We start from the raw sequence: 24,677 nt of genomic DNA, 5'->3' as shown, positions 1-24,677 counted from the left end.
GACCAAATGGGTTCTGAACTCAATTACAAAGATGACATCTGGTGTGGTCTCCTCATTTTGGCTAGTTTTTCCCAAATTTCTGTTTCAGGTACTATTGCCTTTCTGGAGTGCAGAACATCAATGACCGTTTATTTCCACTGAAGTACCTGGTCGTTGTGAACTTCCTGGTCTAGATAGTTACTGTGTTGTTTGTGACAGCAGCTGAGTTTCAAGCAGCCTGGCAGGAGAGGGCTCTCCTAGTCCTTTTCAGTTCCAACATGACTTCTCATATTCAATTCTCTCAGCCTCTGAAGAAGTCCAGACTCCTGGCCCACCTCCCCATCTCTTGTCCTTTCTGCGGACAAAGCTTCAGCACTTGGTCTTGCTTGGAATATGCATTCGCTAAATGTTGGGTGGCTAGAGTATGTGCAGTAATGAGGTTTCCTTCATTTTACTCACAGAGAATCCCTAAAGTTAAGACCACCTTGTCTTTCTTGATTTGCCCCTTGTTTTTCAGCCTGAATGACCTTAAAATAATCTTATCTTTTCCTGCTCTAAATCTGCCTCTTTTTGAATCCACTTTCTCTTTGATCTCCCCTCCTCATGGGGCTAACATACTGGTCCTGCCTCCCCATAGTCCTGGATGGCTACAGATTTCAGATTTGGAGAGTTTCTATCTTACAGGTTCTCTTACTTCTCCAGAGTCACCCCTCTCAGGAACTCATCCATTCTTAGTTACAACATGAAGCTATCTGTAAAAAAAATTATTTTTGTATTTACTTAGATTCTACTTCATTCTAGAGGGGATTCTAAGTGCTTAGCTGTGACTATATCACAGTCATTTAGTGTCTGACCAGAACTTTGGAGAAGGGTTTTAAATTATGGGCATAAAAACTTCTATACTTGATATTAAAATAAGTGCTAAAATATTATGTGTGTTATTACCAAATTAAGAAGTCATGTTCAGGAAAAAAAAAATCGTGTTCAAGAGTGTAGATAATCATAGCATGCGGCTTCTAAAATTTTACATGCCTCTTTACAGGAATGTAATTCCTAAGGTTACTCAGAAGCCCTTGCAGGCTGTGTTTATCTTATCATGGTCACTAATCCATCTGAGTTTGGGAATGCGAATTATCTCAAAAGCTAAACTTTAACTAAATTCTCCAATGGACTTATAAAAGACATTCTTGAGAGTAACTGAAATTTGTTTTTTCTAAAGAAGCTGTTTTTTTTTTGTGGTGGATATAGAGACATGAAAGGTGAAAATACATTTGCCTTATTTCCCTGTGCTCAGGGGAATTTAAAGAATCACCAATGTATGAATAATTGCTCAGATTTTCTCCCTCCTAAGTTTTTTATTCTGGATATAAATGTAATACAGGCTCAGATTATAAGCTATAGATCATACATACATGTAGTAAAAGGAAAGAATAAAATCTTTCTCTTCTTAAACAACTGTGATAAACACTATTCATATTTTGATATATTTCTTTCCAGGATTTTTCTAAGTATAAAATAGAAATTTATGTAATTTAAAATGCAGTTGAAATTATATTACATGTAGTCTTTTCTATCCTGCTTTTCTTCACTCCTCATTATGTTTATTAAGCATGTTTAAGCCAAATCATTAAAAATTCTTTGTAATATAATTTTAATATTTTCATAGTATTCCATCATACAGAAATTGCAAAACTGATGCAGTCATTCCTCTGTCATCTCACAATTTTTAAAAACATAAACCATTGTTTACATATTAGGTAATTTCCTCAGGCTGTACTCCAAAAGTGAAATTACTGAGGACTGATTGGCTCAGTATTTGGGCTGTTATCCCTACTCTTAATCAAGATAATCAAGTCCATCAGGAACTATAAGAGATAGAACTTTTGTCCTGATAACAATCACGGTACATAGAATGCCTGTCAAGAATAGTTGTCATTAGTTAATAAGAGCATCCCTCAGCATGAGTAGATTTTAGTCCTACCAGGTCTCAGGTGTCTTGGCACAGAATAGTGCAAGGACACTGAGGAGAGGACAGGATTGCTGGGTTCTCGTCTCAGCTTTTCCACAATCCACCTGTATGACCTCAGCCCCATAAACACCTCTCTGCCTTAGTTTCCTAGTCTACAGAATGAGGGAATTGTACTATATTTACTAAAGTTTCTGCTAGTTCCCAGAGTCCCTGATTTTATGTTTGGAAGTTTAAGGTGACCTATCCAGTTCCAAAGGCTACTGTCTAAAGATGTGGCTGGCTGGATTCCTGTTGTTGGTGTCCCCTCAAAGCCATCCTTTATTAGCAAATGAGGAGAGCACAGCTTTACTCGTTCTTTGGCTCAGGCCTAGTTGTTCTAGTTCATGCAGTTTACTTGAGGAAGTACAGAGTTACCTGACAGTCCTGTTTGAGGCTTCCTTTTACCCTCTGGCAAACTCTTTTCACTTTGCATGTCATAGTCTTCAAGAAAACCTCTTTTTTTTTTTTTTTAAGATTTTATTTATTTATTTGACAGACAGAGATCACAAGTAGGCAGAGAGGCAGGTGGAGACAGAGGGGGAAGCAGGCTACCTGCTGAGCAGAGAGTCCGATGCAGGGCTCCATCCCAGGACCCTGAGATCATGACCTGAGCCAAAGGCAGAGGCTTAACCCACTGAGCCATGCAGGCACCCCTTCAAGAAAACTTCTAAAGGCAATTATCTGGAAGTTTCTGCTCACTAATAACTCAGATCTTTCATCTGCCTATGTAATGAGATAGACAGATCAGGAGTGTTAGCTCTCCACAAAAGCCCACTACTTGTCATCTATCCTCTGACAAATGATACCTAGTAGAAAAAAGGCAGATTTGCTATAAGAAGTTGAAATGTCATAAGGTAGAAGAATGTAGTGTTAATTTGCCACCAATCTTCAGCTTAAGGTAAAGGAGTAAAGGTTTACAGAGTGGCAATTGTAGTCAATTTACCGTGTGGCTATGACATTGGGGAACTGCCAACAACATCTCTTTTAAGAACAAGAGCAGTACTCACCAAGCCATCCACACTCACCCTCAAATGGAAAGGGATGGCCACTGACAGAAGGATCCCAGAACAAAGACTCTTAAACTGCAGCGATTCTCAAATTTTAGCATGCATGAGAACCATGTGTTACAACACAGATGGCTGGATCTTGTCTCCAGTGCTTGATTCAGTGGGTCTAGAATGGGGCACAAGAATTTCTATTTCTTACAAATTACCAGATAGGCTGATAATGCTGGTCCAGGGACCACATTTTGAGAATCGGTGGCCTACTGGATTTGAAGCACACTTCATTGCAATTACACTGGTTCCTTCCATTTGAATGAAAGGTGAGTTTGCCATAAGATGTTAGGTCACTTTTATAAGGAGAGATAAAGGGTAGTAGTTACAGGTAGGGCTGCCAATAGATAGTCTACAGAGGCTAATCCAGGGAGAGCTAAGGTAGTACAATACAGAATATGGAAGTTAGAGTGTAATGGTGGAAGGCATTCCCAGTGGAATTTGCCTGTCGGAGATGAGTAGCTAAGCCTAGAGAAGAAGCCACTAGGGTAAGAAGCTTAACTGGCAGCAAAATTTGCCTCTTTACAGAATAACAATCTGGAGGTCAGTTATACACTGAAATAGTCAATTATCAGCTCCTATCAGTTTACATCTTTCTTAATCAGTAAGGTTACATCTAGTTTTCTTTGAAAATATGAATAATAGTGGTAGATTACTAATGGGGTAGGCTATTAGGGAGTATTGGCTAATAGGAAACATCTCTTTTTCTTGCACCTTTTTCCACGTAAGAATTTCTTACATTTAAATGATCTGTATCTTTAAGTACTTGGCACTGACAAAGGGAGTTCGATATACCACAGTTCCCAGGAATATGGACAGGAAGAACTCTGCTTTATAGGTATTGTCTCCTAGAGGCACTCCCTCTTGTCCAAGTTTCAGCCAGAGAATCAATGGGGAGCAAACCAGGATCAATTTTAATTGATTGTTCAGGTTTTTTAATAATTGGCATTCTTCCCTAATGCTTGACAGAATAACAAATAGAGTCTCATGCCCTGTAATTTTAACTCCCATTCTAAATGCACATTACTGTATAGCAACTATTGTACCTACATACAGCACACTGTCCCCATGGTATGTCAGAGGAAATAGGGGAGCAAAATTCACACATGGACACAAACACGTGGGTTCCAGCTGTCATGGTTTTGGTCAAGACATCAATTTCTGAAACCATTGTACAGGGAATAAACTTTTGCAAGTATTAAATGGATATGCTTTAATTTACTTCCGAACTCACATTTGTAAACCTCTCCAAGATTATGTCAAGAGATTGATTGTTCCAAAGCAGGAGAGAACAGGATTAGGAAGTCTTGAAAACCAGGTTTGGATACTAGAAGACCCTGGAAATCTAGACAATGTGGGTTGCCAACCTAACATCTGTTCCCCACTTCTTATCTTGCTGACAGAATCCAGACATTGGGGCAGCCATTGTGTTAGCCTCAAGGGATGAAGCTTGAGTGCTTAAGTAAACTATAGTAGTCTAAAATTATTGAAAAGTCCCCAAAAGAGACTGTATAAATCAACATTTGTCCAACTTGGTTACAGTGTACATTTAACTGAGGGGCTACAAATATACTGAAGCCTGGAATGTATTCCGGTGAGTGAACAGAGTGAGACAGAGCATTAGTATTTATATTTATTATGTATCATATATATTATTATATATTAATATTTGCTAAAGCTCAATAGCAGCTATGGATGAGAATCATTTAAATTTTTAAAATCACTAAATTTTAAAACAAATTGACCATATTTAATTCCCCTTCATACTTTTTGATATAAGATTATTTAAAGACAAAATAAGGCAACTATAACTCCCTTGTATTTCTGAGTTATAGAATTAGAAAACATGTGGAACCTGCCTAAATATTCATTTTTGAGTCCTATCATAGGTATTTTCCAAATGCTCTAATTCAATTCTTACAACTCTATGGAAAAGTATGGAAAAATATCCCCATTTTATAGATGAGAATATTGAGGCTAGGCTGGGAGGTAGTCAGTGGAGTAAAATCCAGATATTTTGGGCTCCAAACTTGATACTCTTTCTACTCTACTGTGCTGTATTTCAAAAGATTTCTCCTGGGGTCCCTCCCTGGCTGGCTCAGTCAGAACAGTGTGCTACTCTTGATCTCAGGGTTGTGTGTTTGAGTTCCATGATGGGTGTAGAGACTAGTTAAATAAGTATTTAAACAACAACAAAAAAAGCTTTCTCTTTTCATTTACTTCCCAATAGCTGTTTCCTATTCTCTGCTTATCCAGTACAAATCCAAGACAGTAACTGGGCATTTCCGACTCTCCTCTCTAATGCTCCAGCTCTTAAATTTAAGATTCAGTCCAGTCATGACCCAGCCCTACTGGACTCCATTTTGGGATCAAGACTGTGTCTATCAATCTAAGTCCTGCAGCCCACACCTTTCCATTCCTTGGAGACTTCCAGTGCCTCCAGTCTTGGAGGAACAACAGAGATTGCAGTGAGCTCGATAATGCACTTTTAGAAGCTGCTTTCCACTTGTGCAAACATTTGCTGTGAATCATCAGGAACTAAATTCATCTGCACATTATGTCTCAGTCATTTTTGGGATGTTATCGATCAGGATTAGCTATCTACACTCAGCCATCTGGATAAAAATCATGTCAATTTTAGTGAAACATTTTTCGTAATGAACTGTAACTAATTTTTTAAAAATATTTTATTTATTTATTTTAGAGCAAGCAAGAGAGAGAGAGCAAGCAGGGAGAGTGGCAGAAGGTGAGGGAGAAAGAGAATTCCAAGCAGACTCTGTGCTGAGCATGGAGCCTGATGTGAGGCTCGATCTCATGACCCTGAGATCATGACCTGAGCTGAAATCAAGATTCAGATTCTTAACCAAATGAGCCACCCAGGGGCCCCTGAACTATAACTGTTAATGCATCTTTCAGGAGAACCTAAGATCTGAATTCCTTCCTTCACCACCAGTGGCCAAACAGCCCTAAGTCATTTGTCATTATTAGTAGTTTGCTTGGCTGTCAACCAAATATTCTTTACCCGTAATCAATGTATATTTCTTTGGAAGAATATTCTCGAGCCAATATTAACTGACATGATTTATTTTGTTTCTGATACTTCTCCTTCTTTACTCATGCTTCAGTCCATTGCATCTAAGCTGTTGAATTCTGTTAAGAAGGCCCATTTTCCAAATGATCAAAGTAGCTGTGAAAAATATCACTCTTAACTTTCTGAGTAATATAGCACCTCAATTCATGTTGGTTCATACTCACTGAACATGCTGTTTTTTAACTGTGTAAATATGACAGAGCTATATTGATCTTGTCTCTTAAGTGCTTAATCAAACTCTATTAAAACTCCTGGCCATAAACCATCAGAAAGACATGGCTTTGAAATGTTTGCATCTATGAATCAAACTTAAATGAAGTAATTTATCATAAGACTATTTTTCTGGGCCTAAGGGGAGTTGATCCTAGCTTTTTCATGCTGTGTTATTAACTTGCATGTTGGCTTTGTCTAATTCTATGTAAAGTATGCTGATTTATTAGAATGCTCACTCTACAGTAAACTGTAATTGGATGCTCTTGAAAGAATGAGTTTCATTGATCTAGTCAATGACCACAGATATTACTGAAGTAAACCTCTTAACAGTGTTGGGGCGTATTTTGGCCATGATCAATGTTTCTGAATCTTCCCTTGTATTTTTTTGGTTTCGTTTTGTTTTATTTAGCACTATCTGCATTGATTTAAATCTGCAGCAAATGTTAAGGGCTAAATTTATCTTGACACAAAGTTTCATTACTTTTCTGGAGCTGCAAACTTTTCTTTGTTTATTATAGATTAAAAATACTCCCTGACAGCCTTTGAAAATAATCTATTTGTATTTATGTCAATATGCATAACAGTTGACAAGAAGTAAAGAGAAAAATTAAAGACATTGCCCTTAAATAATTAAATTGAGTTTCTTTCTTTTTTTCCTTCCCCTTTCTTCCCTCCCTCCTTTCCCTCCACTCTTTCTTCCCTCCCTTCCCTTCTCCTTCCTTCCTTCCTTCCAAAAGATTACAAGTGTCTACCTTGGTGGTTTCTAAAGAAATTCTGAATTTTCTAAAAATAAAAGGTCAAGTTCAACAGGTTTGAGTCTTTTCTGTATGCCTATGTGTAGAAATGGACAAGTAATGTGCTAAGGGAGGAATAATGAGCTTGATCTTGACACAGCCAGAGCCCCTAAGAACTAGATTTAATCATGGAGTGTGTTGGCTTTGCAAGTAACTTTCCACCCTATTTAACAGAATTAAGCCTGAAGAAAAAAATTCAGGAACGGGTTCTAAACTACATGTGAGCTGTTATCAGTCTTCTGAATTAGACATCATGGAAAATGTAGAATATATTTTATAGTTTAGTAACATTTTATTAGAATTATAAGACAAAGAGGGAAAAAGAAAAAAAAAACACAGCAGATACATGCATGTACAATTTGTGGTGAGAATAGAAGGTGCTTGAGAATGTTGATTTTTTTGTCCCTAATTCTAATGTCTACAATAAAGTGAAATTTTTTCTTGCGTGTAAGGAAAATAAGGGGCACTATGTTTATTTGGCTCTCTTTCAAAAAGTAGTACAAGTAGGATATACAAGCACATACTATAAAATTCAGAAGGTAGCAAAGGGATTTTAGGTAAAAAAGTAACCCTTCCTTCTATTATCCAGTAGCTAGCTACCTACCTAATCATTTCCCTGCAAGCAACAAGTTACCTGCTTTTTGAATATACTTCTAGAGACACATTCCATGCACTTACAACTATGTGTGTGTATATATATGTTTGACATATACAAAATGGTAGCACTTTGCATAGTGCTCTCTACCCTGAGTTTTTTTTTTTATTTAACAATGCTTTTAAAAGTGTTTTCCATATCATTACACACAGTTGTCTTATATTTTAAAAAACCTGAACAAAAATTCATTCTGTGGATGTACCATAATTTATTTAACCAGACCTCCGTTGATGGACATTTAGGTCTTTTCCAGTTCCTTGCTGTACTGAATAACATTGTTAACAAATATCCTCTTACATAGATTATTTCTTATATATGCAGGTATATCTAGAGGTTATATTCGTGAGTGGAATTGTTGGGTCAAAGGGCATGTTTAAGGAAAATTTTGGCAAACATTGCCAGAGTGATGTTTTAATCTTTAATAGTTGGTACAGCACAGGCTCTGATCAATCAGAATGGATGTCAGCTGTAAGACAACTGGTCAAGGCTGGATATCAGATGAGAACTCTGTCAAACTGCCCTTCAAAGATGTAATTGATTGGTTTCCTTTAAATCACGTTTCTGAGAATAGATTCCACGCTCTTCCATTATTATTTCCACTTACAGAATTGCTAAATCTCAGTGGTCTTTATATGAACATTATTGCCAGCAAAATGTTACCTGGAGACCACTGGTAGATTGTAGTGGTAAACTGCCACATTTAAACGACATACTAAATGTAGTAAACTGTTCATAACAAAGACAAATTAAGCATTGCCTGTCAATGTTAGTGCCATGCAGGGGTCCCTGCCAATGGGACTGAGTAGGTGACTAGAGCAAAGGGCCTATCTGCTTCTCCCATTGGAAGGTAAGCTTCATGGGGGCAGGAAGTTGTTTTTATTTTCTATGACATTATCTTCAACACCTAGAAAAATGCCTGGTGGTAGGGTGTAAAAACTGTATTTCCCTATTGATTAAATAAATTGAACTGAGAATCAGGGAGATAGAGACTCTCCCCTATGAGGACAGTGAAGGTTGAATATTCACAGAGTGACACTTTTCTGGTCATACATTTTCTGTTTCTTCACATTTGGAAATTGGTCACTTATTTTTTTTTAATGTTTTTATGTTTTTATTTTGAGAGAAATAGATAGCAGAGCAATAGAGAGCACAAGCAGTGGGGAAGGGACAAAGCAAAAAGGAGACACAGGCTCCCCGCTGAGCAGGGAGCCCAATGTGGGGCTTGATCCCAGGACCCCGGGATCATGACCTGAGCCCAAGGCAGACGTTTAACCGACTGATCCACCCAGGTGTCCTGAAATTGGTCATTTATTGAAGATATACCCTGAAGTCAAAATTGTTGAAGCAAAGCCTAGATTTCACCCTTAGGTCTTTTAATTCAGCTCCTTGAGGAAGAGTGTCTATGTTTGAATATTCTTAGACCATGATTATTGCTAAAATTTGCACATTTTATAATGTGGTAATTGTATCTAGCTAGTGGGTGTCTTTTGTTTTGGAGGGCTGGGGTGTAGATACTTCTGAATGTAGAATTTAACACCTGAAGTAGTAATTATGTGTACTTAGAAATTACAGGGTAGACATTGGAAATTGGAATGGAAAAGGCAGGTTATAGAAAATAATATGCAATATATAGATGTATGTGTTCAGTACTGTGGGGACACATAGCAAAAAATGATTGTGATACCTTAAAACAAAGTTGCTGAGTTTCTTAATTCTCTCCCGCCTCCCTTCCACCTCCAATTCATGAGAAACAATGAAGTAAAGTCAGGTAACGAGATGATGGTCTAAAACACTACAGTAGTAATGTGGAATTCAGTGCTGTCTCATAAATTTAGATTATCTGGGAAAAGTATGCTCTAGAAATATTGTTTCACATGTAATACAACGTCTTCACAACAAACCATTATTTGGACTTCTTCAACCTTTCTCCCACATAACTATAATACTGTACTATAAACACAGGGACTTGAGATGACTAAAGAAACAGCCCAGAATTTCACATGACTGGAAACTAGCTAAATGTGGTAGGGAGTCTATACAGAAACTTTAAAAAAAGCATGAATGCTATGCAGTTTTCTGGGAAGGCTCTCACTGTAAGCTCCATGAGGAGTGGGTTTATTTAGCTCACCATCAAAATCTAGGACTTGGCACACAGTAGGCACTCAGCAAATATTTGTTGAATGTTCAAAAAATTTTGGCAAGCATTGCCAGAGTGATGTTTTAATCTTTAATAGTTGGTACAGCACAGGCTCTGATCAATCAGAATGGATGTCAGCTGTAAGACAACTGGTCAAGGCTGGATATCAGATGAGAACTCTGTCAAACTGCCCTTCAAAGATGTAATTGATTGGTTTCCTTTAAATCACGTTTCTGAGAATAGATTCCACGCTCTTCCATTATTATTTCCACTTACAGAATTGCTAAATCTCAGTGGTCTTTATATGAACATTATTGCCAGCAAAATGTTACCTGGAGACCACTGGTAGATTGTAGTGGTAAACTGCCACATTTAAACGACATACTTAATGTAGTAAAGGAAGAATACTCTGTGTGTGTGAGCTTAATGAGATTCTTAGCAAAAGCAACAAGTGGTCAGGGTTTGTTAGTGTTGAACTTCATAAAGCAGAGTTTGAATGTTGAGTTATTAAGTAATGCTCATGATATCAAGCCTGGATCCCATTAAGCCCCAGGCTAAGGGGTGAATAGTTAATTTCATAGCTGTACTCAGTATTTACATCGCATATCAGTCAAGGTGATATATCCCTCTAAATCCCTTGGAAAGCACCCAAGGCCAGAGGCCAGATATCATTATAAAGTTGGTTTGGAAAACTGCTAATAAAGTGGGTCATGGAATTTTTTCCCCCAGTGTAAAAAAAATAATATAATAATGGGATTGTGTCTTTTCCCCTTTTCTTTTGAAAATGCTTTTACTATTAGGAGCTATTCAATAAAGGATTTAGAGGTATTCTAATAATCAATGTTTCTGTGTTTTATATTTAGTACTTACTAAAATGGATACTTGCTGAGTTGTGTTATCAGATTAAAGTCTCTATCAATCAAGGGGGAGAAGAGAGGAGTTAATTGGGCTTTGTAAAGATCATTTTATCAGGAAAACTAAAAATTACTAAAGTTTTATGTGAGGGTAGTAAATGGGAAGATTTTCCGTGTAAGAATTGAATGTAGTTAAATAATAATGGGAAAATGTTTAATAGGTAGGGCTTTAATAGATAAGGCTTTAGAATTTTACAAAGAGCTTTAGTTATAATATGCAATTAAGCATATTGGAAAAGCTATTGAAAATAAAGCATAGTTCTACATTGTTAAAGAAATGAGGCCTGGAAGAAATATTCACAATTAACATCAGTTCATCAACCGTTGATTTACAGTGATATAACAATGTAGTGTGGCACACATCTTTCAAAATCCAATTGCTAGTCTATTTCAGGTCGAAATGAATTGGAACACTATTAGAACTTCATCTTGGTGTTCTGACCTAAAATGGAAATGCATGCACCAGTGCTGTCAAGTTTGCATTACTTCTGGGGACTACATCATGTTTCTAGGATTGTTTTTCATCATGAGTGTGCCTCATGGCCTTTTTATTCCTGGAAAAGGTGGAATTCCCCTTGAAGTAAAAGCGAGTTCTATGCGTGAGGTAAATGTGAGTTTCACGGTGGATGTTGTAGAATAAGCAGGGATTAGGATGAATGTAAATTACTATTCCAGCCCTTTTTGTACACCTGTTCTACCCAAAACATCCTGCTGAAATCCTTGTCTCCCCTCCCCTTCCCACCTGTCCCCTGCCCCTACCCCCACAATCAAATAAAGCTTTTTGGTGAGTCCATTTTCCACATTTTAGTCAGGAGATGATTTAGCAGGTTTCCAAAGATTTTTGTGGAATGTGTTGAGAAAAGTATTGAATTCCCCACATACAGTTCCCTTTGGGACTGTGTGGTCAAGATGTAGCTGTGTTAACTGGTGAACTCTGATGATTGAAATCTCCTTGGAATACTGCATCCAAAATTGACTTGATCTCCCCAACCTAAGATGACTGCCTTGTGTGATGCTGAACAGTGAAAAGTAAAGGAAGAAACACTTAACACCTGGCCTGCACATGCCTTCTAGATAGTTTTTAAATGGCATCCAAACATGCTCCTTTAATAAGCTGAAAGAACTAGTTAGGCCCATCATAGCCATTTCTCCTCATAGCTCCTGCACAGATGTAACCTGATTTAAGAAAACCCAATTTTGGGGCGCCTGGGTGGCTCAGTCAGTTGAGTGTCTGACTCTTGGTTTCAGCTCAGGTCATGATGTCAAGGCTGTGAGATGGAGCCTCATGTGGGGCTCTGCGCTCAACATGGAGTCTGCTTGTCCCTTTCCCTCCTCCTCCCCCCACTCTTTCTCCATCTAAAATAAATAAAATCTTAACAAAAAAGAAAACCCAATTTATGGAAATCCAAATTTAACCTGAACTTTACAAAAGAATGATCCCTTGAGAGTCTATGGGTAACTAATAATCTGAAGAACCTTTATCCACTTGCTTAGTTCTGAAGGCTTTTCTATATTTTAAAATGTCCAAGGGTACTCTGAAAGGTGGGTGGGGGTGGGGGGAAGGTGTGTTTCAGTTTGTTTAAGCAGAGTGCTTGTGGCCATGAGCGGATGTGTGGATTTTCTACATAATGAGGGGAAGCCAACACTTCTTATAGGATGCCATTGGTAATTCTGGGGGAAATGGCAGTTGTGAGGATTTGAGAATGAGCTAGAAATAAATATCCTGGGTTGGAACTTGGACCAGCAGGAATTCCACAGACTTTCCTACTATGTGAAAAGACAGGTGGTAGGACTTCCTTAGTAGAACAAGGTCGCTCTTAAGAGCCCTGGAAGTTGGAAAGGTGACTTCCCTGAGGGTTTTGCTAAAGGAAGACCCTGAAGCTTAGGATACGATTTATAACATAATGTATGATTTGTCGTTCCTTGTATAAAGCAAAATACACATCACTCTTGAATAGTAATAGACTGAGCTCCTACTCTGTGCCAAGCACTATGTCAAAAGTGGTAAACTTTTGGTTTACCAAAAGTAAACTCCATCTCTTCACCTCTGCAAACTGGTATCAGTAAATTATACTTTGACTGACTACTTTTCTTGCTGTGTAGGGCCCTACGGGGCAGGGAACAGAGATATAGATGATTATGTTACATTATTTATTTAATATTTATTTATTTATTTTCTTTTGTAACTGAGATTTTATTGAGATTTTGAGGATCAGTATGTAGATATTTTAATTTATACTCTTTAAAATTTGTGCTGAAAATTTAAAAAGTCCTGTAGTTATGATTCTTCTCTATCAGTTATTCCAGTGACTTTCCAGCTCAAAATTTATAGGCAGATCTTCTTGAAGAGGATATCAAGTGCCAATATCTTCAAATATTGATTAGCTGTTACATTATAGGTCCCACTAATTCACAATATAATATATATACCACGTGCCCGAAATTTCAGTCTTTCATGGCACAGAAACAAAGTTATTAGGAAACGGGACCACCATGACCAATGAATGATGGGACAGAAGACACACAGTATAGTTAAGGAGAGCTAAGATCAAGGAGTGGTTTTATTTTGGGAGCAACTCTTCTAAAAGGTGAAGGTGAGTTGGATCATACTGGTTGCAGGATGATCACTCCTTAAGCCTACTATCTGTGGTTCATTCAAGCAGCTTTCACCACATGACAGAGATCATATTCCTGTCCTCTAGTAGAGCAAACAGTGTAAGAAGTTATTACTTGAAACTATGAAAAGACAATATTATTCTTTTTTTCCACTGGAAAGTTTCATTATCTTAGACCTTTAGTCTCTGCAATTGTTTGCTGTCTTTTAAATAGTCTTTGGAGAAGAGAAGCATAGAAGCCTTTATGTTTAATAGCACCTGGTTACCCACACTTTTATATAGTGGGGGGACTTGGCTGTGAGGCGTAAGAGATACACTTGTCAAATGAAATGTAATTTTTAGTCCATTATCTTTTTCTATCCTGATCACTAACTACATCAATGGCTGTTTTTAAGAACGGAAGTATTTAAAAAATAAAGATAAGGTCATATGTGCCTGAATAAATAAGGTATATCCATGCAGTGGAATACAGAATGATCTGAGCCCTACCTGCAATGGAATACTTAACAAGCTATTAATATGCATCAATTTCTAAATTCAACTGTTGGGATGCCTGGGTGGCTCAGTTGTTAAGCATCTGCCTTCGGCTCAGGTCATGATCCCAGGGTCCTGGGATCGAGCCCCACATTGGGTTCCCTGCTCAGCAGGAAGCCTGCTTCTCCCTCTCCCACTCCTCCTGCTTGTGTGTTCCCTCTCTTGCTGTGTCTCTGCTGAATAAATTAAAAAAAAAATCTTAAAAAAATCAACTGTTAGTGGAAAATTTTAATCAGGTTGTTATTAATATAAAATTTAAAAAATGCTACTATAATTTAGGAAAAATATATTTTAAAAATGGGTGGGAGGAATGCTGTATAGTATAGTGATTCCCATAGAGGATGAAGGGAATTGTATTGAGAAATGGGACAAAGAGTCTTCAATACACTTTTTTTGCATTTAAGAAATACAATAAAAAGTATCTTAAAATATGATTGAAATAATGGTCCTAGAATAAAAAAAAATGGAGGTGTTCAGACTAGACGATGTATTCGTTATTTTTTCTGTTATTTAGACCAGCATTGTCCCATAGAACTTGCTTTGATGAGGGAACTTGCTCTATGATGTCCAATCAAGTAGCCACTAGCCACATATGGCTACTAAGCACTTGAGATATGGCTAGTGTGACAGAGAAACAGAATTTTAAATTTTATGTAATTTTAATCTCAATTTTAAGTTAATTTAAATTTTTTTTTTTTTTTTCCATCAACCCATCAATCTTTATCCTGGAAATCTAATCCATAGGAATGAAAGCAGTTAATTTAAATTTTAATGCAGCCAATTGCTACCATATTGGAAAGCAGAGACTACAAAGAACATTATAAGCCTTAACATTTGACTTCATTTTGGGAAAACCCTGTCTTGTTTTTCATGATGACTGTGGGTGTGCATATTTGAAGAAAAACAATAATCTTTTGCTAATATCAGCTATGGCAAAGGGCATCTGAAAGTTATTGGGGTATTGGGGGAGGGTAGGGGGAAAAAAACCTTCCTGACTGTTTACATTTGTCAAGTGGAATGAGTAGAAAGGTCACTAAACGTTTCCATTGGGTGTCTAGAGAAAAGAATCAAAAGCCCTCCAAGTACTCATGGGGGGTACTTCGGACTGGTAACAGATTTGATAACTGAAGACTTAATTTCCCCAGTGACTCAGCTGATACAGGAGGTTTTATCTTTTTCAGAAAATTAAGAGTAAATTGGCTGGCTCAATAGACTTACTGACTCTAGTTAGATAAGTATTCGCTGTGTTTATTAAGTTGTTTATGTAGTGCAATAATACAAGTGATTTAATAAAGATAAGACTTCAGATAAATGTCAACACACTTCCTACTCTGCAGCTGGTCCATTTCAAGAAGTTAAAATAAATTAAATGATAAAATACTGCTCACAAAAAAAATTGATCATTGTCCAAGGGAAACAGTTAAAATTGAAAGAAATCTTCCACTTTCCGTGCACAAAGGCATATGCATATGTGTAGGAAATGACCCTCTCAGTAATCTAGAGATTCTTTATCTAGAAGGAAAGGTACAGGAAGCTGTGTTTTGTAGGCACTTGCTATAATGAGATAAAATTAAAAAGTATTTTTAGTATTAATGACCAGTATTACTTATAGTGCAATTAATGGGGATCTTTGAATTTGAATAAATACTATTAATTATGTTATTTATCTATCTTTCCATACATCAAGGCATAGCTAGTGAAAGCTTACTAGGCTGTATAGTATAGATGCTGTCACTGGAATTTAAATAATACAAAGCAGATCTGAATTTTACTCAACCTTCTCTGTTTACATGGCTTTGAAAAAAAAATACTGTGCTTTTCTTGTAGATTCTGTGGACAGAACCTGACATTTGAAAAATAGAGTACAAAGGATGATAAAAGAGATGTATCTTTATGGTGGTCAAATCATTTTTTTCAGTTGTCTTCCAGGTTAAGGTGGATGAGATTCCTTTCCTCTGTTCTCTTAAATCACCCGGGGCAGGTCTCTACAATTTCAGTATGCCCTTACCAATCTTTACCATCCAAAGCCTATCTCATATATCTCTTGGCACATAGTACTTGTTCAAAAGAATGTTTAAAACACTGTTCAGTTTAGAAATGGTGACCCAGTAGGCCTATGGTGAGCTGAATTCTGAGCCGGCAAGTTTTCTTATTAGATGTCCAACAGAGAATATTGGATTGAGGCATGAAGCATGAGGCTTAGACAGCAAGTTCTTGATTTGACCAGGGGGAAATTATTCATTATAGTTCTAGATCCCTCTACTTGAAAACTGTGTGGAATATTTGATATTTATGTACTGCACAACGTGTTTTTCAAATGCTTGACACGTGGAGACACTGTCTGCGATGAGATGTCCACCTGCCCTTGAACTGGGAAGTTTGTCTTCCTAACAGGTGTGGTGGCTTGTTTAATGACCACAGATTCCTCCAGTCTCTGTACCAGCCCCCTTTGAAATATAACTTTGCTGTTCCCTCCATCCAGAAGTGGAGTCTTTTTCTCTACACCTTGAATCTGGGCTGATCTTGTGATTTGTTTGACCAGCAGAATGTGCCAGAAGTGACATTGTGTGAATTCTTTTCCAATGACTTGGAGTTTTTGCCTTTGCATTCCTGGAATGCTACCCTGAGACCTCCATAGGAAGAGACTTGCTTACTAAGGTTGGGAAGCCACTGGGTGAACTGAGGCTTCCCAAGTGACAAGCAGACCAAATATCAGATTTGGGAGTAAAATCATCGTAGGTTTTAGGGTCTCTCTCATCTTCCAACTGACTTGGCCATGTGAGTGAGCCTTGGAAAATCAGCACAGGAACTGTTGTTTTATTAAAGCAATCTGCCAAGTCTGCAGTAGTTTGTTGCACAGCAAAGGGTAGCTGGCGAAACAGCATCTCAAGAGGGATTGTTGAGATAGCGTATAAAAAGATAAAGAACAGGTGCGCATTATTTTTCTAGACCCTTTTGTGTTGGGGAAGGATCTGAATTCCCTAATGTAGAGTGATGTGAGTAACTTAGTAGTCAATGACAGATAGTGTGATCAGTACAATGTTTAAAATTACAAGATTAATGTCCATACATCATTCCTCACTTGTCCATTTGGTTCAAGCAAATGTATTTTGTACAACTTACTTTTTAGTGGTAGAAATTAAAACTATTTTCTTTGGGAATTATAAGAATGAAGTCACTTGATGAATGGCAATAGTAGTGATTGGAATTTCCAGCGATTTTATAAATAGGAATGATCCTTCTCTGTATCCTGACTTACACATATATAGTTCACTTGAGTGAAGCGCGGGAAAGTAAGTGTGCCTGGAATGCTTGAAATACATTCATGTCTACCCACACTTCTTGTAATTTTTCTGTGGGTTTTTTGTGTGTGTGTCTGTGTGTGCTTCTGGTGGTTGTTGCTTCAAATTGTTTTGGGCCTCTAAGCATAAAGTTAAAGTTTTTTCCCAAGTGAAAAAAATTTAGGAAGACTGGAAAAAAAAAGGTGGAGACAGGATGAACAAGTAGTAACCAAAATCACTCCTTAGTGCATCTTGCTAGGAGCCTGCAGCCTAAAGAAAGGTTAAAAGTTGACTGGTGAACCATAAGCAGTTTTAAAATATGCTCATATTAATCAATATTTCTCCAAATACCTTAACAGTGCACAGTTTCAACAACAAGAGTAAGTATTTTTTCACCAAGTTGTAGGCAACTGAAAATGCTTCTCAATAAAACATTTTCTAATCTCAGCCCAGAGAAATAATAATCTTATAAAAATATAGTGTTTAGAAGGTTGGAAGAAAGAGCAGAAGATTGCAAAACTAGGCACAAGAAGTCTACCAGCTGTTAGAAAGTTCAAAAAGTCAATAAACGAAGCTAAATACTAGTCTTCTAAAGTCATTTTTCAGGTAAGATAAATAGGGTCCTTTTCACCTTAAATTCTCATTTGACAGTATCCCAGCACATGTCTTGGCTATTAATACACTTGGGTAGCCTCAGGGAGACTTTCAAAAAGTGGTTCTTAAGATACTGATATTCTTGTCTCTAGACTCATGAGTCATTTGGACACAAGCATTGAATTTAAGAGGTACTCACTCCTCACCGTTGAGGAGCTGGTGGAAAAAAAACATAATTATTATACTGAAGATTCAATAAACATTCTTTCATTTTCAAAGTAGATTCTCACAACACTATTCTAAAATCTTTCATGACTAGGTCTTCTGTGAGGAAGAAATAACATGTCTTCCATTTGTCCCTAGGCCTGTGGTTCTGGTCATCACTGTATGCCCCTCTCCAGATGAAAAAGCAGGAAAGTAAAATACAGAGCAGCCACAGGTATGCTGCCTTAGGAAGCAATAAGAAATCCTGTTCACTAGAACATGGATCCTGTTCATCTTTTTTTCACATTAAGATTTCTGTGGCATTAAGATTCTTTTAATGGGATTTGTTGTTAGGAGAATTTTAGACTCACTTTTTAAAAGACGGATGTGAGGTGCTAACTATCTGGGGAATTATTGAGAAGTTCCTCAGTCTTGGTTTAGTTAGGGAAGGTTAGCTGAAACTGAGGCAGGGAGTAGGTTTTCTAGATAACTAGATCTAATTGTATTTCCTCTTCAAGAGGGGCATAGATGTTTGTGTGTGAGTGTGAGTGTGCATGCCTGTGTATTCACACTCACGTGTATGCATGTGGTGAGCTTTAGAGAACTGGTTCTTCTTTGCTAAACATTACATAATTTGTTAAAATTCTATGCATTGCATGTCCACTCTGTATAAGGCACTCTGCTGAGTGTGGCTGGGGAAGCATTCTTAGCTTCCCCTCATGGATCTTATAATGTACTGGGTTTATACTGTCCGTTCTTGTTGTTATATTAAGTTATTTGTATCCTAAGAATAGTGTTCCTTCTTTGGAGATACATATAGTTTTGAACAGTCACTAGCTATAGAAGTAACTTGGTAACTTGGAAGTTCTGTATCTGTGACCAGTTCATAGGCTGTTGGTGCATTGTTTCCTTTGGCACAAAAGAATAAGTTAGTGTACAAACCAATATCTAATGAAAGAACAAAGAGAACAGAATATCCCATTAAACTAATACACAATTTATGCATGTTACTTACAAATGATTTTTCATTTATGTCCAAGTAGGTAAGAGGGAAATTATTTTTTTAAATCTTTTGAAACAAGAGAAAATCATATTAGGTCTCTAATATTGCCATTAGGAAAAGATTTTTGGCACACAACCATGGCATTTTAATTAGTTTTTTATTTCCTATTGTAATGACTCCTGTTTTCTGTCCATGGATTTTGTGCTGGCTGGTTAAGTGACTCAAGAAACAGTTTTGTGGTAATATAATGGTTTTGTTTAAACTATAATATACATAATGGACCCAGGCAATGTCCAGTTTAATGAAATATACTTTATGGGTGAAAGAACCCATGGAATATCCTAAGGTACCTTAGTCAAATTTATGATAGCCAATTCGTGGGCAGGCACAGTATTACCCAATTAGCAACCTTGGCTTTATGAATCAATTGCATTATGTATTTTTAGATTTCAGTGTCTCTTGTGATCAATCATCTTTCAACATTGAGTATTCAAATACAATTTCAAAATGAAGGAACCAGAACCATTGAACAGCATAGGTACTTGGCCAGTTGTTTTATTATGCTGGTTATTGAGAAAGTTAATATGCCTCTGTTGATGGCAATCATATATTTCTAACAATGCTATCATGAAATTAAATATTATAGAAGTTAGCTAATTTGTTTGAAATATTATTAGGCAGTAATGGTCAGATATATAAACCAAAGAAAAGGAAAATATTTCAATCCAATTGTTTTATTAATCATCTCCTTGTGGAGTTTCCCAAGAATCTATTATATTTGATGAAGAAAATGACATATTTTATTCAATAGAAAGTTGAGCCACTCCTACATGTCATTCAACCCAGCTTAACTGTACAAATTAAAAAAAAAAAACTAAGATAAAAGTTAATATAGAAAGAGAGGTAACAAAGACCTTTGGACAGAATAGCTCTGTGTCATTTCAGCAACAGCCGTATTATCTAAAACAAGTTTATCTTAGGATCAATTTATCTATTGAATAGTTTAGAACGCAGTCCCTTGTTGAGTGGCTTTGTAATTATTTGAGTGTTCTCTCTCTCTCTCCATCTCTATGGCCTTCTTAGAATTAAAAAATTAGAATTCTTAGAATTAAAAACAGAGAAATATAACCTATTGGCTTAGGTAATTATGCTTAACTTTATGACTTGAATAATGGAATTATTTTATACAATTATGGGTATCTCATTTTTAAAAATACCTACTATGCTTTGCAACATGTTAGGAGATTTTTAAAGTCCAAAGACCAATTCTACGAAGTTTAAATTTAAGGGGGTCTATTTAAGGTGGGCTAAAAATTTAGAGAAATTTTTCCCAACACAGAACTTTCAAGAATGCTGAATAAAATATTTAAAAAATGTAAATGCATCACTGAACCCAGTGGAACATAAGGGAAATTCTTGGAAGACCAGGAACAAGGAGAAAGTGAGACTGGGGAGTTAAGTAAGTGTTGAAACCTTAGAACATGGGTTACATCTGCAGAGGGACAGGAAGCAAAGTCTGTGGCCAGAATAGTGTGGGAGTTTGTTTGGAGACTGGTGAAGAAGGGACATCAAAAAGATGACCAAAAGCAACCTGGAACTGCCTCTCATCTCATCCCAGAGGGTGAGAGTGTGCAGATACTTGTTCATATTGACCTTAGCTCTGGGCAAAGAGTTAAAAAAAAGAATCTCCTTTGTGGATTGATCCTCAAAGCCAGTTCACCTATGCGTCTGGGTGCAGAATTCATACTACTATACTATCATAGGGAAAAACAAAAACAACTCAGGCTGGTAATATAGTTGAAAGAGATCCAGGCTGAGACAGTCCACATTTCCTAGAAGAGGCAAAAAGGAATACATTTGGAGCAACACATTTAAATGAAGAGGCTGGAGTGATCGGCTTCGAAGATGGAAGACGGGTTCATACACCAAGGAACGCAGGCAGCCTTTCGTGGGAAAAGATAAGGAAATGAATTCTTCCCCAGAGCCTCCAGGAAGAAGGCAGCACTCCTAACACCCTGAGTTTAGCTCCATAGCACTCGTTTCAGTCTTTTGCCTTCCACAACTCTAAGATAATACATTGGTACAGTTTGAAGCCACTAAGATTTTGGTCATTTGTCACTGCACTGATAGGAAACTAATATATGGTGATTCGATAAATTGGCTTCTGGAGACCTTTTTTTTTTAAATTTTTTTAAGATTTTATTTATTTATTTGACAGAGAGAGAGATGACAAGCAGGCAGACAGGCAGGCAGAGAGAGAGAGGGGAGGAAGCAGGCTCCCTGCTGAGCAGAGAGCTTGACACAGGGCTCCATCCCAGGACCCCGGGACCATGACCTGAGCCGAAGGCAGAGGCTTAACCCACTGAGCCACCCAGGTGCCCCTGGAGAAATGGTTTTAAATAGGGATCTGATATTAGTCAGAACCACCAGAAAACAAGGAAAGGGATTTGTACTAGGATTGAGAAATTGAAGTATCTTTTTAAAGGTTGAAATATTTGTTAAAAACTTTGCATTTGTAAAGTACCACCGATTCTTCTAACTCATTTGGAGGTTATTCTTTCCATTTTGTATATACAGAATACCAATTTTAGAACCATGCCAATGTGCCACACGCATTTAGATGGACAAATCCAGGGTTATATAATGTAGCATTGACTGCCTAATGACAACATGTGCCTTTATTTCCTGAAAATCAAAATGTACTAAATTGTTGACCAGAACTTTGATCTTGGATGCTTCAGTGTTGAAAAGTGTTTTCCAAAGCAAGTATAACAAAGGGTAATTAAGGAAACTGAGCCCCAAAATATGACTTTGTGCCTCATTTTTAAAGTATGTACCAGTGACACAAAATGAGACAAATACAACAATAAATAAAAGTGTTGAGAAATAAGAAATCACATTTTAGTCACTGACCCTAGATACTGTAATTCAGTTAGTTGTGATAAGTGTCTGTCCCCATAATCAGCCACTTTACCTTAAGATATAAGACCAGACACACCAAGATGCCTCTCTGGCAATTTTTTATACATTGATGCAAAAACATGTTAAGCTGCCCTTACTATCTGTTTTTCGGGTGGAAATCCTGATACATGAGCCTGACTGCTGGCTACACACATCCTGAATTAAGATTCTCAATGGTAAAGGTTGGTGAAAAAGTAAATCTCTCTTCCAATCAATACAGTTGCACACTATGATTCTACATGAACAATATTTCCACCTATCAGAAGATCATGTAGTATTATTTCCTCATAGTGTTTTCTAAATATTTTTGTTTATGTAGATCTTGAACGTGGAATATATGAAAATGACTTTGTTAAGGGGCACCTGGGTGGCTCATTTGGGTGAGCACCCAGCTCTCGATTTTGGCTCAGGTCATGATCTCAGGGTTGTGAGATCAAGCCCTGTGTTGGGTTCTGCACTGGATGTGGAGTCTGCTTAAGATTCTCTCTCTCCCTCTCCCTCTGCCCCTCCCCCTCATCTAAAAAAAAGAAAAGAACAAAATGGGTAAAGAGAATTAAAGCTATCTCAAAACTCAAATATTCTATAGAAAATTTGGTTGAAAAAAGGCTAATTTCAAAAATCACTCTTGTGAATCCCAAGAATTTGGGTTTTCCATGTAGAATCTGCTTCTGATTTATGTTTACATCCCCACAGAGTGTCTAATACAATGTCTGATCCCTGATAAGCTTTCCATATTTGCTCCAAATATGCAGTCACTATGGCCATAGTTGCTGGTTTTATTTCTGAGTCCTCTGAGATTCCTGAGTAGCTGACTTACTGGAGTTGCCAGGATGTTTCCCCGGGAAGTCCCAGGAAGACAAGAGTAGGAATATAAACTGGAGGACGAAACATCTCTTACTCCTCTGCCTCTTCACACTCACTTGTTCTATTTCCCACTGGTGGTGGGTTGGGAGGGATGGTTAACTTGGACCATTTCATGAGGATGGGTGAGATCACTGCAAGAACAGGACTTGGGTGACAAAATAGCCAATAGGTATGTCCTGAAACATCAGTATAGCTACAGTTTAAGAAATATGGACAATTATTTAGTTCACTGCTAGGAACAATACTTAAATGCAAAAGAACGTTTAATGTGAGGTAGTATATTCATGCTAAAACTTTTTAGCAAGCAGTTATGTGCATACTTAGCAATACAATCTTCACAGATTTTCGACTGTGCTGCCCAAAACAGGATACTTTCCTCCCTCTGACTAATGGGGAGGAGAGAAGAAGAATTATGTTGGAGCCTTGTCGACTCTACTGCTATTGATTTGTGCTGGTATCATATTGACTTTTATCACTTTTATTCCTTTTCTTAAAAATAGAATCCAGACCACAGAGCCTGACCCTTCCTTCTATGAGTATTTTAATATTCAGGTGAGCATAATAGAAATGTGAAAAGTGAGATACCTGGGTAGTTTAGTCAGTTAAGCGTCTAACTCTTCTTCTTTTTTTTTTTTTTTAATGATTTTATTTATTTATTTGAGAGAGAGTGAGAGCATGAGCAGGGGGAGGGGCAGAAGGAGAGGGAGAAGCTGACTTGCTGAGCAGAGAGCCTGACCCCAGGTCCCTGAGATTATGACCTGAGCTGAAGACAGACGCTTAACCAACTGAGCCAACTGAGCCACCCAGAGGTCCCAACCATCTCACTCTTGATTTCGACTCAGGTCATGATCTCGTGGGTCCTGAGATGGAGCCCATATCAGGCTCCATGTTCAGCGGGGAGTCTACTGAGATTCTCTTCTCTCCCTCTGCCTCTCCCCCCACCCACATGTTCACACGCACTGTCTCTCTCTTTCCAAGAATAAATAAGTCTTTAAAAAATGTGAAAAGTAAGGCAATTTCAGGAAAGAGTGAAAAGTGATAAGGACAAAAGTGCTATTTTTAAGATTAAGAAACTTCCTTACAGGGGCACCTGGCTGGCTCATTTGGTAGAACATGTGACTCCCGATCTTGGAATTGTGAGTTTGAGCCCTTACATTGTGTGTAGAGATTACTTAAAAATAAAAATGGAAAAAAAAAAATCTTTAAAAAAATTCCTTACAAGGGACCTTTGAAGAGGAAAACTGTAGCTATATCATAAATGACCACACCCTTATCACCCAATCCAATGTGGTCTTTATATCCATCAAACTGTAAAAGTGAAGGTTAAAAAAAGTTAGTTAGCCAGAAAATTAGTTAAATTAATGAGTATAATTTTTCTATTGTCCAATAACAAAAAATATGCACCCCACCCATCAATATTTATCCCAAATGATTTCCTTGATCAATAAATTTGCAACAATGTAAAATGATCTAGGAGTTAGTTAGACTGTATCTAGCTCTTATGCAATTATTGTATGGCTGTGTGCCTGAGTCAGAAAAGGAAACAGGGAATTTGTGTATGTAGGTGTTCACGAGAGAGGGGCGTGGTCTGCTTTCATAGAAAGTGACATGTGTTGATTGAAATGTAGCTGTATAGGTTTTCCCAGCTGGCCCTCATGGCCCTGGACTCTAGGCATTTTATACTAAAAGGTTCATTGAAAGTAGAGATGGATGAGTCTTACAGTTTCTGTATTAATTATGATACAGGTGAACATGACTATGAGGTTCCACCTAAC

Source organism: Lontra canadensis, unplaced genomic scaffold, assembly GCF_010015895.1.
Source record: "Lontra canadensis isolate GAN:19392208 unplaced genomic scaffold, GSC_riverotter_1.0 scaffold2, whole genome shotgun sequence".
Classification (NCBI taxonomy): Eukaryota; Metazoa; Chordata; class Mammalia; order Carnivora; family Mustelidae; genus Lontra; species Lontra canadensis.
This window is presented reverse-complemented; position numbering follows the sequence as displayed.